The following is a 15,315-nucleotide window of genomic DNA, read 5'->3' as shown; positions in this document are numbered from 1 at the left end:
CCCCCCACCTGTGTGTTTGGGGGGTGGTTAATGTGAGTGTGATGCCGCAGCCCCCCCCCCCCCTTCCCCCCCGCAAACGCCGTTGGGGATACAGACCCAACGGGTCTGCACTTGGTCTAGTATTCATTAAATCCTTCCACCCGAGACCTTCAACCTATGATGTCTGGATGAGTTCTTGTTATCTATCCTGCTATCCTTTGATGCTCTAAACATTGAGGATTTCAAGCTCGCTGAAATTTAACAAGGACAGAAAGTTTCTTAAATGGTTACTGAGATCTACAAAAATATGGAATCGGCAAAGAAGTGGCTTCAAGGCACAGGAATGGCACATGGGCCATTGTGGAAATTACTGTTGAAAGAGTCCAGATCTATTTTTTGAAATTAATTGAGTTCCATGCTTGATTGGATCTCTGGTGTGAGAGCAGCACCTATACATGCCCAGGGAACCAAATGTTTGGTTTGTGTGGAAGTGAGGCTGCTAAAGGAGAGGAGAGCCCATGGTATCAGAGGGAAGATGCTACCATGGATAGCATGGCAGAAGGCCAAGAGTGGCAATAAAGGGGGCTTGTTCTAGTTGGCTGCCTGCGACTAGCAGTGTTCCACAGAGATCGGTGCTGGGGCCGCTACTCATCATGGTATGGACATATCAACAATTTCGATGAGGGAATTGAAAGGTTTGTGGCCATGTTTGCAGATGATATGAAGATAGGTGGAGGGGCAGGTAATGTCCAGAAAGACTTGGACAGGTCGGGAGAGTGGGCTGAGAAATGGCAGATGGAATACAGCATAGTAAGGTGTGAAGTCATGCATTTCGGTAGCAGGAATAAAGGAATAAAGGGAGAGAATTCAGAAATTGGAAATTGCAAAGGGACTTGGGAGTGCTGATGTAGGATTCCCAAAATGTTATTTTGCAAGTCGAATCAGTAGTAAGGAAGGCGAATGCAATGCTAGCATTTATTTTGAGAAAGCTAGAATATAAAACCAAGGATGATACCCTGAAGCTTTATAAGGCACTGGTCAAACCTCATTTGGAATATTATGAGCAGTTTTGGATCCCATAACTGAGGAAGGATGTGCTGGCGTTGGAGAGGATCCAGAGGAGGTTTACGAGAATGATCCCAGTAATGAGGGAGGATCTCATTGAAACTTACCGAATTGTGTAAGGCCTGGATCGAGTGAAAGTGGAGAGGACGTTTCCACTAGTGGGAGAGTCTTGGACCACAGGCCTTAATCTCAGAATAAAAGGACATACCTTTAGAAAGGAGATGAGGAGGAATTTCTATAGTCAGAGGGTGGTGAATCTATAGAATTCATTGCCACAGACAGTTGTGGAGGCCAAGTCAATGGATATTTTTAAGGTGGAGATTGACAGATTCTTGATTAGTTTGGGTGTCGGGGGTTAAGGGGAGAAGGCAGGAGAATGCGGTTGAGAGGGAAAGATAGATCAGCCATGATTGAATTGTGGAATGAGCTTCCAGTGGAAGTGGTGGAGGCAGGTTTGTTGGTATCATTTAAAAATAAATTGGATAGGCATATGGATGAGAAGGGAATGGAGGGTTATGGTATGAGTGCAGGCAGGTGGGACTAAGGGAAAATAATTGTTCGGCACGGACTTGTAGGGCCGAGATGGCCTGTTTCCGTGCTGTAATTGTTATATGGTTATATGGTTATATGAATGGCAGAGTAAACTTGATGGGTTGAATGACTTAATTCTGCTGCTAGTACTTACAAACTTATGAAGTGGCCGAACAAAGTACGAGTGTAATCTTATTTAATAGATTAGAAATTTTATTATCTGACACTGACACGTTTCAAAAAATGCAATTTACTTTCTTTCCTTATTATAGAAACGAGTAGTTATGAGACAATGTTGATTTCACGGCTATTTAATTAATGATTAATAAATAAGTCTGTAACCAGGGAGAAATCACCAGGGGATTTACTTGAGGTTTCATGTTCTTCAAATCTTTCACAAATGATGTAAACTATCTTAATTCTTATAATTTTAATAAATGTGCCGATGGCTTCAAGATAAGTGTCACATAATTAATATAGAGGAAAGTGAAAGGCCCAAGAGGGGGTGGAAGTGATGAAGCAAACGAACCAGGAAATTGTAAATTTCTTGTAATTAAGAGCAGAATAAGGAAAGACAAAAGCACTGAATTAGATTTTAATAACCTTGAGGATTGATAAGCAAAGTTGAAAATGGAAATGATTTGGTTCTGATTATTAACAGTTCACTTTAGGTTTAGGATTATTATTGTGACGTATACCAAGGGACAGTAAGAAGCTTCGCCATGCATACCATCCAATTAAAACAGTTAATATTATACATAATTACAATCAAGCCAAAGTTAACCCCCCCCCCTTCTCACTCTCTCTTTCTTCCCCCCTTCTCTGCCCTGTGCACCACTTGAATACACACCCATTTCTCCCCTTTTCCCAACCCTCCACCTTTATTCCTTCCTCCAGCTTCACAATTTATACCTCTTCTATCCTTATCTCATACCTTTTGTCTTGCAACTCGGGTCCTGACCAAAAACATCACCTTTTCATGCTCACCAGGGATGCTACCTGACTTGCTGAGTTTCTCCAGCAATTTGTGTCTTTTTTTTAAACTTGCATCTGCAGTTCCTTGTATCTGCTCAAGTAGAATAGATAAAGGGGGAGATACAGAGTGCAGAATATGATTTTCTGCATTGTAATGCATCAGTTCCATGGACAAAGTCCAATGGCAGCAATGGGGAAGAGGTGAATCGGACAGTACTCTAGCTCATGGAAGGACCGTTCAGAAGCCTGATACCAGAGGGAACAAAGCTGTTCCTGAGCCAGAGGGTGCATACTTTCAAGCTTCTGTACCTTTTGCCATTCAATCCATGCAAAACTATGATCAATAATATTAAATCTGAGCTGATTGTTGATTAAGGCAGTCCGACCGAATGTACAGTGCATTTAGAAAGTATTCAGACCTCTTCACTTTTTCCACATTATATTATGTTACAGCCTTATTCTAAAATGGATTAAATTCATTTATTTTTATCATCAATCTACACACAATCCAACGACCCTAAGCACACAGCCAAGACAATGCAGGAGTGGCTTTGTGACAAGTCTGTGAATGTCCTTGAGTGGCCCAGCCAGAGCCCGGACTTGAACCCGATCGAATATCTCTGGAGGGACCTGAAAATAGCTGTACATCGACGCTCCCCATCCAACCTGACAGAGCTTGAGAGGATCTGCAGAGAAGAATGGGAGAAATTACCCAAATAGATGGCGTGCTAAGCTTGTAGCGTCATACCCAAGAAGACTTGAGGCTGTAATCGCTGCCCAAGGTGCCTCAACAAAGTACTGGGTAAAGGGTCTGAATACTTATGTAAATGTGATATTTCAGTTATTTATTTTTAATTACTTTGCAAATATTTCTAAATACCTGATTTCACTTTTTTATTATGGGGTATTGTGTATAGATTGATGATAAAACATTGAATTGAATTCATTTCAGAATAAGGCTGTAACGTAACAAAATGTGGAAAAGGTGAAGCGGTCTGAATAATTCCTGAATGCGCTGTAACCATGATGACTACTCACTTTTCTCTTGTCTCCTTATTCACTCTGTCCACTCTTTTGATCGCGTCCAGTGTAGCATTTTGCTTGAACCGATTGCTCTGAGTTTCCTGAGAATCTGTAAAGGAAGGTGGTGCACTTACTAAACTCACAAAAGATCCCAATACATTTTATTATTAGCTTAATTTAATCATTTAGAGAATTCGATAACATTATTGATATAAGGAGAGTTGCTGGAGTTAGTACTGCCTGTAAACAGGATGTTGTTCTGGGTTTGAGATCTTGACCAGCAAACACTCTTTTCCTTCGATGGCCAAGGGCATTGCTGGCACTTTGAAGGCAGTTGTAAATGTCATCGTCAATGTCTCCTCTGCCGAGAGAAAGCTCCCGAGAAAAACATGGTGACTCACGTTTTACATGTGATGAGTGTAGTTGTGGATCTTTATTGTTGGATGTATTATTATGCAATGGGTGCTTGTTGGTAAACGATCTTTGTCTTACAGATGTTTAGTATGAGGTCCATTCTCATACATCTTAGTGAGTGAGTCAGTGGTAACTGTAAGGTCGGCCTCTGAATGTACAAGCTTTGTGCTCTGGAGATTGATAATGGTTTGGTGTGATGATGGTAAGGGTGGTGAATCTGTGGAATTCTTTGCCACAGAAGGCTGTGGAGGCCAAGACAATGGATATTTTTAAGGCAGAGAGATGGATTCTTGATTAGTATGGATGTCAGGTGTTATGGGGAGGAGGCAGGAGAATGGGATTAGGAAGGGGAGATAGATCAGCCCATGATTGAATGGCGGAGTAGACTTGATGGGCCGAATGGCCTAATTCTGCTCCTATCACTTATGCCTTTGTGACTTTGCGCCCAGAGTGGAGGTCGTCACTAATGCATTTGTTCCAAGAGTATCTCCCTCTCCCACTGCTAAAATTAATGGAACCCTCAGTACCAGCTTCCAGATTATTTAACAATTTATCACATCAGCTAAATGTATTTCAAAATGTATTCATTATTTATGATCTGGCTGTCACTGGCAAGCCGAGCATGTATTGTCAATCCTTGATGTCAATTGGGCTATTTAAGAGTCAACCACATGTCCGACCATATAAAATTGGCTGATCTCCAACCTGAAGGACAATGTGTTTCAACCACACAAGTTTGTTGTCATCATTACTATTGAAAAAAAAAATCCTGATTATTACCTAAATGGAAATGCCACAGCTGCCATGTTGGGATTAGAATTCAGATCTCTGGATTAGTCCGAATGTCTGGATTTCACATCCAGTAATTTAACTGCTGCACAATCGGCACAGTGGTTTGACAAGTTCATTTTGTTCCAAGAACAGAACCTGCTTTGAAATAACTGAAGGAGTAGTGTTTTCCTTCATTCTTGTCAGATATTTGTGTTGTGACTAATCCTCATGCTGGTTTAATGCCAGCTTTAGACAAAGAACTTTAAAGGCAAGCATCAAACAAGCTTAGGCTTGGGCTGAACATTACTATTCTGTTGTCACCACCTGGTATTCTTATCCTGGTCTCTCTAGACCTCACTCAGTCCAAATAGGGAGGACTTATCTCGCTTATCTTAAGACTCCAGTCTCATGTTCGGGAAGGAGACTCCCATGGCCAAAATGCCCAGAAAGATTTGACAGCCGACAAATGCTTTGCCTCAGCTTTAAGGAATATTTTTAAATGTTCAGGAACACGTAAGAGATATTAATGTTGACGTAATTAAAAAAAACTATTCCCATTTTTTAAGATGCAAGTTGGCTAAGAATAGCTAAAATCTAAACAATTGAAACCTGATTGAAATAGTGTTTCAGAAAGAGAAACACCTTGTACAATCGATCAATATGCACAGTCCTATGATCAATGCACTCCCTGACAACATGTCAGTGCAGTGGTTGGGGATCTAAGCTTCAACTCTGCTGCTGGAATTGTGTGAAGTTCAGTGGTAGAGTGAGGTGACCGATTTAGTAATAGCAGAACATACGTTCTGCTCTGATAATACATGTGCTCAAGTCTTTGGCTTGCTTCCATTTAAATGATAATAGCTTTATTAAGACAAGCCAACACTTATCTGCAAAACCATGGCCAATTAATGCTTGACAATTCCTAAAGCAAATATCTAACTGCACCCCTGAGCATTATAATGGTAATCTTGCTTTTGTTGGCAAATTTCTATGAAATGATTTCATAATGTTAGTAGTGAACCACTTCTTGACTGATTTACAGAACGAGTCCACACTTTAGTTTTGTAAAAATATTGCGGAATTTCTATTCATCATTCTCCTACGCAATTCGAGAGGTTTTCAAAAAATCGAACCCGGAGACAAACTGTTGTTGCAGGCCTTGACCTGCCACTAAACGGCACCATCTCTGCATATGTTCAGGATCAATCCGCAGTGTATGAGAGTTAAGGCACAGGTGTAGTGTCTCCTGGAGAGACACAAAAGAGTGTAGGTGCTGCAATCTAGAGTGAAAAACAAACTACAGGAGGAACTCAGTGGGTCAGGCAGCAACTGTGGAGGGTAATAGACAGTCGATATTTTGGGTCAACATTTCATCTGCATACTGACGATATTATGGATATGGCAAAAGGTTCGTCCTCCAGAAAATCTCTGTGGGTTCAGCTATTGCTGCGTGTAAATAAACCTTCAATAATTCAGTGTAATTCAGTTTACAGATACGCCATGGAAACAGGCCTTCGGCCTACTGAGTCCATGCTGACGAATGATCACCTGTTCACATTCGTTCTATGTTATCACATTTTCTCATGCACTCAGGGCAAATTTACAGAGGCCAATTAACCTATAAACTCGCACGTCTTTGAGATGTGGGAGGAAACCGGAGCACCTGGAGGAACCGCACACAGTCACAGGGAGACTGTGGAAACTCCACACACTCAGCACCCAAGGTCAGGATCAAACCCGTATCCCTGGCACTGTGAGGCAGCAGCTCTATCAGCTGCCCCCAATTGTGAAGATGTTGCCATTGGTGTTTTTTTTAGATGCTCATTTGATTTTTGATCAGTCCCTGTGTGGAGATCTTCCTGATCTTTGTCGACTGCATATTTTGAACTAAATTGTGAAGGGAATACAGAGGGACATTGGTGCACATTAGCATTTACATATTACATTCCTACACTCTGACGTAACTCTATAAAATCATTTTCGGTAGCATCCTCACCGGGACAATAAAGCCTATTTTAGAATGCGATGCAAAGTGGATGCATAAATTGAGCTACATATTTAACTCGGGCCAACTTGAATTGCACAGGCAGTTCACAAACTCATGCTTTATTTAATTATTATGATCTCAAGGGCTCAAACCCAAATGCTACAGGTTTTTAAACACTGCTATTCAACTGTGAAATGTTTTAATTTTGTATGTTATTAGTATGCTATAAATATGGTCTGGATTGTTGATTTCTTGGTGATTTCTATTTTTAAAAACGGGACTGTGTTTGAATAGGAATTGGAATGGTGATTATTGGTTGGGAAGCTTGGCTAGAAAGGAGGCCTAACCATTGCCTCCACTCTTCTAGTATTTCCTTTTGGTCCTTCTTTCTCTGCTCTGCAACTATTCTCCTACTTAATAGTAAGGCCTACACATCCATGATAACAATGTAAGATGTGGCATTCTGTTGCAAGCCTTGAACTCCTACTGTTGTTGGCTGCAAGGTTTCCCTGAGCAGCCCAGATGGCAGAATGGTTCAAACATGCCGTATGTCTGTGTGTTGCATCCATTGGAACACATATTAATTAATCTGTGTGGGCTACGCAACAGAATGAAGGACCATGGTTTATCACCAGGGGTTTGCCATCCAATTGCCACTTTCTCATGGAGCATCAAATGTAGGTTCCACAATGGTCCCCCACAGAAGGAGGGCATTGTCTCTGCTTTCAGAGTACTTGGGGCAATTCAGTATTAAGTACTACAAAGGATAGGCACAAAATGCTGGAGTAACTCAGCAGGTCAGGCAGCATCTCTAGACAAAATTAATAGATGCAGTTTTGGATCGAGACCCGTCCCCATTTCTCGACCTTATTCCTTTTCTACAGAGATGCTGCTTGTCCTGTTGAGTTCCTCCAGCATTGTGTGTCTATCTTCGGTGTAAACCAGTATCTGCAGTTCCTTCCTACACATTAAGTACTACATGTGATTGCACACCAACTGGGCATTAATAGTGTCCTGACCTTGATTTTACGAGGATGTTGCCAGAACTAGAGACTGAGCTATAGGGAGACGTTGAGTAGGCTGCGACTCTATTCCCTGGAGCGCAGGAGGATGAAGGGCGTTCTTATAGAGGTATATTCATAAGAGGAAATCATAAGAGGAATAGATTGGGTAGATGCACAGAGTCTCTTGCCCAGAGTAGGTGAATTGAGGACCAGAGGACATAGGTTTAAAGTGAAGGGGAAAAGATTTAATAGAAATCTGAGGGGTAACATTTTCATACAAAGGGTGGTGGGTGTAAGGAACAAGCTGCCAGAGGAGGTAGTTGAGGCTGGGTCTATCCCAATGTTTATGAAACAGTTAGACAGGTACATAGATAGGACATGTTTGGAGGGATATGGACCAAACGTAGGCAGGTGGGAGTAGTGTAGCTGGGACATTGTTGGCTGCTGTGGGCAAGTTGGGTCGAAGGGCATGTTTCCACACTGTATCACTCTATGACTCTATGACTATGACCCTATGGCCTTTTTGATTGAGGTGCATCATGGAGTTTGCTGTGTGAACCTCCTCTGTGCAACAGTGTTTGGGGAAACTCCGATATGTAGATGGTATTTACAACTACTCCTTGAAGAAGCATGATGCACCGCAGTACATATTCCTCATTTATTCACAGTGCTCTGTGAAGCTCAGTCACAGAGCTATTACTGAATTGCAGACACCCAGCCAAGTGTGCACGGGTGAATGGTTCTGCAAAATTCCTTGATGGATAAATTATCCACCCCATCCACCTCCTCCTCCCCGTCCAAAAAGGTTGTCCTGTTCTTCATGCCTGCTGCTCAGTCTCCCAGACATGTGGCAATTCTAGAAAAATGGCCGCAAAAACATTTGTGTCTGGGAGCAACTGATTCCTGGAGTAATCCTGAATTCAAGCCAAACCCCCAACTCCCTATAAATCCCAGTAACACAAAAGAAGCACCTGACAATTAGCCCCTCACCAAAATGTACCAAATAATCTTCTTAAATACCAGAGTTAGGAGACTGAATGCTGAATGCCTGATCACCAATGTACATTAAACCTTTGTGTAAGAAGGAACTGCAGATGCTGGTTTACACCAAAGATATACACAAAAAGGTGAAGTAACTCAGCGGGTCAGGCAGCATCTCTGGAGAAAAGGAATAGGTGACGTTTCGGGTCGAGACCCTTCTTCAGACTGACTCTTACTGATTGCTGTTGGTTCTTGCTGGCTAGATTGGACACAACGGTTAAGGTATGAACTGATTAGAGCATGGTATAGTTTGATCACGACTTCCATTAACACGATAGGTAGATTCCCACCTGGGTGCCATAATGAAGGGGTAATAAACAGACTACTGGAGAGACTGGGGAGTGGGGTGGGATTGGATCTATAGATGGAAAGGGATAATCGACGAATGAGGTTGGAACACTTCATGTGGACATTCCCTTCACAGATGCTGGCTGACCCGTTGAGTTCCTCAAGCAGTTTGTTTTTTGTTCCAGATTCCAGCATCTTCAGTCTCTTGTGACTCCATTATGGCAGAGTTGATTGCATGCTTATCATAGCATCCACCTGTGCAGCATAATATAGTTTATTGTTTGCTATTCCACATTGGTTGAACATATCGAGTATTGAATCTAAGATTGCTAGGGTCCATGTTTGCTGCTTTGCGTTGGTTTAACATATTGAGCATTGAATCTAGATTGCTAGGGTATATATCTTGACAATGTTCATGGAATCAAACTTGTCTGTTTTTCATTCCTCCAACTAGTATATTATCTTTATCAGCATTTAACATTACTTGTCACTGTTCTCTTTACTCAACGTTTTAAAACATCCTATGGTATCTGAACTGCCCTGTTAATTCATCTGCTTCTCTTTCTTACAAATCTCTCACGAGTTTCTGAAAAAAAGCCAGCAATGAAAATTGGAAACAATACAGATTCCAAATTGAGCCTTGGGAGAATTTTATATCCTCTTAATTTAAATGACAAAACATTTAGTTTTATAATGCTTTTAACATCAAAAACCTCCCTAGGAGTTTTGCTGGGAGCTTTATAAAGTACATTTGATACTGATCCAAGTAAGGTGATATTATGACAACCGTCTAAAACAAATGGCCAAAGAGCTAGATTTTAAGGAAGTTAATGGGTTAGAGAGGCGGTGCTTGTTTTAGATCAAAGAACAAAATTCTTCACCTGGAACCAATAGTATTCTCTGCTCAGGAGAATACAGTTCAGCCATTAACTACATTAAAGAACTGAGATCTATAGACTTCTGAACATTGGATGAATGAACGAACATGATAGTGGTGGAAAATGAAATAATCTTGATGAATGGCAGACAAGGAACGAGGGGCTGAATGGCCAACTCTGATTCTACTCCCTTCTGTTCGTTTGTAATACATAAATAGTCACCTCCTTAAGAAACTTTCCATACTTGGTGACTTTGTGAAGAAAATCTGTTTTACACCACAAACTCAATGCATATCTCTAGTTTTATTTACTTACTAGTTGCCCTCACACTTTGCTCCCCACTCAACCACTAATTTTCTCTCCATACATTTATATTGTAATATTTATCGTAGTTAAGAAGCTCCATATGATGACATCAAAGCACATGCAAAGTTCATCAACTGTAATATTTTTATTCACACATATCAAAAAAAAGTCATTGTCTTTAAAATCTCTGTGCTGTATTTAATTGCTTACCTATTGGAACTCCACCCATCACCGTAAGGAGTAACACAACAAAGGGCACTCTCAGGAACCAAATGTGTATCATTCTGAAAGAAACACATTTCACATCTAGTTCACGAAACAAGTTGGTAATTATTCCTGGAAAGAATATAGTTAGCCCCTGCATGAACTATTAAATTGCTTAATAATTTTAAATGCCTCCATTAATTTCATTATTTGCCATTCCCAGGGACTACCAGTGTTGTCTGTGTAGGGTAACTGCACACCTCCTCTTTAATGAGACAGTCTATGTTTAAACTATAATGCAGGTGTCCCAACTTTCCTTAAGAACTGTCTTCTTGCCTCTATATAGTGACTCTTAATGTTTGTAGACACTATGAACTGCAGATGCTGGTTTACAAAAAAAGACACAATGTAATGGAGAAACACAACAGCTCAGACAACATCTCTGGAGAACATGGATAGATGACATTTTGGGTCGGGACCCTTCTTCAGACTGATTATGGTAGGGGAAGGAAGAAGCTGGAAAAGAGGTGGGGGCTGGATAAAGTCTGGCAAGAGATAGGTGGATACAGGTGAGGTTTTTCTTTGATTGGCAATGGCCAGTGATGAAAAACAAAAAAATGTGAGATAAGGGACAGAAGAGTATGAATTGTGAAGCCAGAGGAAGGAACTTCTAGTGCTTGTTCCATTTTACAATAGAGTTTAACTTGATTTGTCAAATGACCATGATTCTGAAACAAAAAGCACCGTATACATTGGTAACTAGATCCGTAATGACATCTGAGGAAGTATTTTTTGAGCTCACAACACTGACAGTCAGTTTTATGCTGTGCATCCATGCAGGCTATTGCATTGAGCAATATTCTTGTTGTGCTTGAGTCTATTTCAAGATAGCTACAGCAAGCTATGCTGACCTGGCTCTGCCTTAGCTGCCTGCTTTCAGCTCGTGGCTGGTGGGCTGGAAGTGAAGATAACAGTGCGGCTAGTTTAGAAACACATCGTGGAAACAGGCTCTTCGGCCCATCGAGTCCGTGCCGACCAGATCACCGCACACTAACGCTATCCTACACACATTAGGGACAATTTACAATTTCACCGAAGCCAATTAACCTGCAAAACTGTATGTCTTTGGAGTGTGGGAGGAAATCGGAGCACCCGGAAAAAAACCCATGCAGGTCATGGGGGGAACGTACAAACTCCGTACAGACAACGCCCGTAGTCAGGATCGAACCCAGGTCTCAGGCGTTGTAAGGCAGCAGCTCTACCGCTGTGCCACAGCATAGCTGAGACCCAGGAGAGAGATACGATTGAGATCTGGAATGAGCAGCTAGGAGCCAGGGCTGGAGCATGGGTGGGAGCAGGAGTTAGGTGCCAGTGTGTGGGTGCTAATGCGAGCACACTGAGAGATAGCCTGTAAAAGCTGGAATCTGTGGGAGGGAAGGGGAAGATTAGAGAGTAGGGTGGGGGAGAATACTCAGTTATAGGATGGACTGAGCAGTGAAGAAGAGAGGGTATGGGTGGTAGGGAGGAAGACAGTGGGCCACATCACCTTTACCTGACCCTACAAACAAGAGAGAGAGGGGGAGGGGGTGAGTTTATAGTTTGGAGATACAGCGTGACCACACCTTACCACAATCCTACACACGCTAGGAACAATTTACACTTATACCAAGCCAATTTACCTACAAACCTGTTCGTCTTTGGAGTGTGGGAGGAAATCGAAGATCTCGGAGAAAACCCACGCAGGTCATGGGGAGAACGTACAAACTCTGTACAGACAGGGCACCGTAGTCGGGATGGAACCTGGGTCTCCGGTGCTGTAAGGCAGCAACTCTATCGCTGCGCCACCGTACCGACCCATTAGTTGCTTCATGATGCTACTTCATCAAATTTGTGAAGGAAACTTTCAATTCTCACAGCAGCTGTAGTGGTTTTGCTCAGCACCTTCTCGCAAACCAACAAAAGGTACATTAAGTGCTGGAGAAACTCAGTAGGTCTGACAGCATTCCTGGATACATTTTTGATCAACACCCTTTTGCAGACCTTTTGTGTATTAACCAGCATCTGCAGTTCTTTATTTCTACCAACAAACAAAGGTGCTCAATTAAAGGGCCTGCCCCACTTGGCCGTCATTCGCGTGCCATTTACACGACCTGCTAGCGTGTGGGTAACGCGAGGGTAGCGCGTGGGTAGCGTGGGACGGGCGCATGGAGTGGCGTGGAGGAGTGTGGACTTCGTCCTGAACGAAATCTTCGCGCACCACCGGCCTGTCGCGTAACTGACGGCCAAAGTGGGACAGGCCCAAGGCCCTGGCGCGGCGCAACGTCTCACCTCTAACAGCAGCGGAAGCAGGCAAACGATCGCCGAGCTCGTCCTGGGGCTCGCACTCCGGATCCGCCCCCACTCCTACTCCCAGAGCAGGGCCAAGTTGATTGGAGATAGACACAAAAATTCTGAAGTAACTCAGCGGGACCGGCAGCATCTCTGGAGAGAAGCAATGGGTGACGTTTCGGGTCGAGACCCTTCTTCAGACTGAAGAAGAGTCTCGACCCGAAACATCATCCATTCCTTCTGATGACGTCCATCCAATGACGTCACGCGCCCCAGACTGCTGTGCGGACGCATGATGACGCGCGCGACCGTCGCGCGTCGGTCCCTACCGGCCTGTCGCGTAAATGACGGCCAAGTGGGACAGGCCATTAAGTAAGTGTGCACCTCCAAGGATTCCACCAGTTTCAGTAAACTAAAAAAAAAGATTATCTTCTGCAAGCTAAGGATTGTTTCCTTATGAACTGGTGCACTATAGGCATAGGCACAGCTTTGACCTGTGAAAGTGCATTAGAGATGTTTAAAAAAAATACTGGTGAAATTTCTATCCTCGCCGACAAAATCAAAGGCAATCATAGGCACCGTGGTCAAACAAGGCATAGGCACCGTGGTCAAACAAGGCATAGGCACCGTGGTCAAACAAGGCATAGGCACCGTGGTCAAACAAAGAGCTACTGGACAAAGGATTAAACAATGCATGTGCTTATCTCGCCTAGCTTGCATTTATAAAATAAAATAGACCATTAGATGTTCCCAGTACTGATGGCCTATTTCCTTCCATTGATTTGGATGAAAATAAAACTCTCCGTTTATTCTCTACCAAAGAATTTACAAATCAAATTTCATGGAGTCATAGGAGAATACAGCACGGAGACAGGTCTGTGTAGGAAAGAACTGTAGATGCTGGTTTAAACCGAAGGTAGACACAAAATACTGGAGTAACTCAGCGGGACAGGCAGCATCTCTGGAGAGAAGGAATGGGTGACATTCCCCAGAGATGCTGCCTGTCCCGCTGAGTTACTCCTGCATTTTGTGTCTACAAGTGCATTGTTAATGTTGTGAGTCAAGCTGGTGAGAGAAATATTTGGTATCAGTTAGGATGGTAACATTACAAATATAATGTTACAAGCCAATCAATACAACACAGAGTTCAGGAAAAAAAGATCCCGATTGATGCTAGCTTTAGTAAATTGACAGAAAATTGTTTTTATGAAACTCTTATTAACATAACTTGTTGAAATGAATTTACTTACCTTTACCACCACCATCAAGCCACACCTACAATCTTCCCGATCCAAAGGCTCAAACAACTGGTAGTTCTGATCTTAATTTAAATTGTATTCAGGTGTCACATGAAAAAAATGGACCTATTAAAAAAAGAGTTATTTCCTCAATGAAAAATATGCTGTGAAAGCTGCACAGATAAGCGAAACATTTGAACTGGTGGGCAGCAACTGATCTTGCATAATTTCAGAATTCTCACCACGGAAGAGGTGGAATCCAGCCATGATTTCTTCATGCGTTGAGTTGCAATGTATAAAATAGCCATGGAAATAAAATATGAACACATGAACACAGGAAGTTGGTGTAGCCCATTCAATCCTACAAACCGGCTTTATCATTCAATTGGATTATGGCTAATCTACACGTAACTTAAACTCTGCAAACCTCCCTATCCATGGCACACTTTCAATCCTTTGTTTATCTAATCTACCTATCTAATCTACCTTTGACAGCCTTAAAAATATTTAAGGACCCTACTTTCACCTCCCTTTAAGGAAGAGGATTCCAAAGACTCAGAATGTTCTGGCAGAAAAAAAACAATGGTCTCATTCTGACTTATATAAGGTGAGGTCTTATTTTTAAACAATGCTTATCTCTAGATTCTCCCACAAAGAGAAACATCCCCTCAACATCTGACCTGTCAAGTCCACTGCAAGCTTTCCGATCAGGCTTTCCCCATGTCCCTCTAAGCTTCACTAGATGGTAATCTAGCCTGTTCAACCTTTTCGCAATGCCAGCCAACCCTTTTCAGGTTTGTGTCTGTGATATAGACGGCACATTGGCAAAAAAAATGCTTATTATCATTCTAAGATGAATTACTGAATTCATTGCCAAATATCTTTAATCATACACGAACAGCTCTTTTCTCAAAGGCAATCAAACAAATTAAACTCAGTCATCCTAGAACTGAGGCCTGAAATCTACCCCATTAAATATGTATTAATTATTATACACATATTTGTGTGTGCATGTGTGAATGTGTGTGTGTGCACGTGTGTGCGTGTGTGTGTGTATGTGAGTGTACAGATTAATTATAGTTGTTCTTACTGGGTTTTCTAGCTCTCTATACCTCAATGAATTCTTCTGCAAATTTAATTCTGTTGGATACATCACCAATCACTCATTCTATCCCCTGCCAATACAGAAAAAAATAATTGCCCTTCCTCCACCTAGGAACTCTATAGTCTGCATTATCATTAATCCCCCCCATTGTCCCCTCTGATGCATCATTGATTATATC

At 42.1% G+C, this 15,315-nt stretch overlaps 1 long non-coding RNA gene across 1 annotated transcript; it reads right to left on the bottom strand.

The window, feature by feature from the left end:
- Positions 1-3,594: 3,594 nt before the first annotated feature.
- LOC116989010 lies at positions 3,595-14,099 on the bottom strand. Its single transcript, XR_004416102.1, has 3 exons — positions 14,045-14,099; positions 10,473-10,546; positions 3,595-3,682 (listed from the first exon to the last, which is right to left on the bottom strand). It is a non-coding gene; the product is annotated as an uncharacterized LOC116989010 (long non-coding RNA).
- Between the last annotated feature and the right edge of the window lie 1,216 nt (positions 14,100-15,315).

The sequence above is a fragment of the Amblyraja radiata genome, chromosome 28 (genome assembly GCF_010909765.2).
Source record: "Amblyraja radiata isolate CabotCenter1 chromosome 28, sAmbRad1.1.pri, whole genome shotgun sequence".
NCBI classification, from domain to species: domain Eukaryota; kingdom Metazoa; phylum Chordata; class Chondrichthyes; order Rajiformes; family Rajidae; genus Amblyraja; species Amblyraja radiata.
Note: the sequence above shows the minus strand (reverse complement) of the source record. Positions and strands in the feature narration are given on the sequence as shown.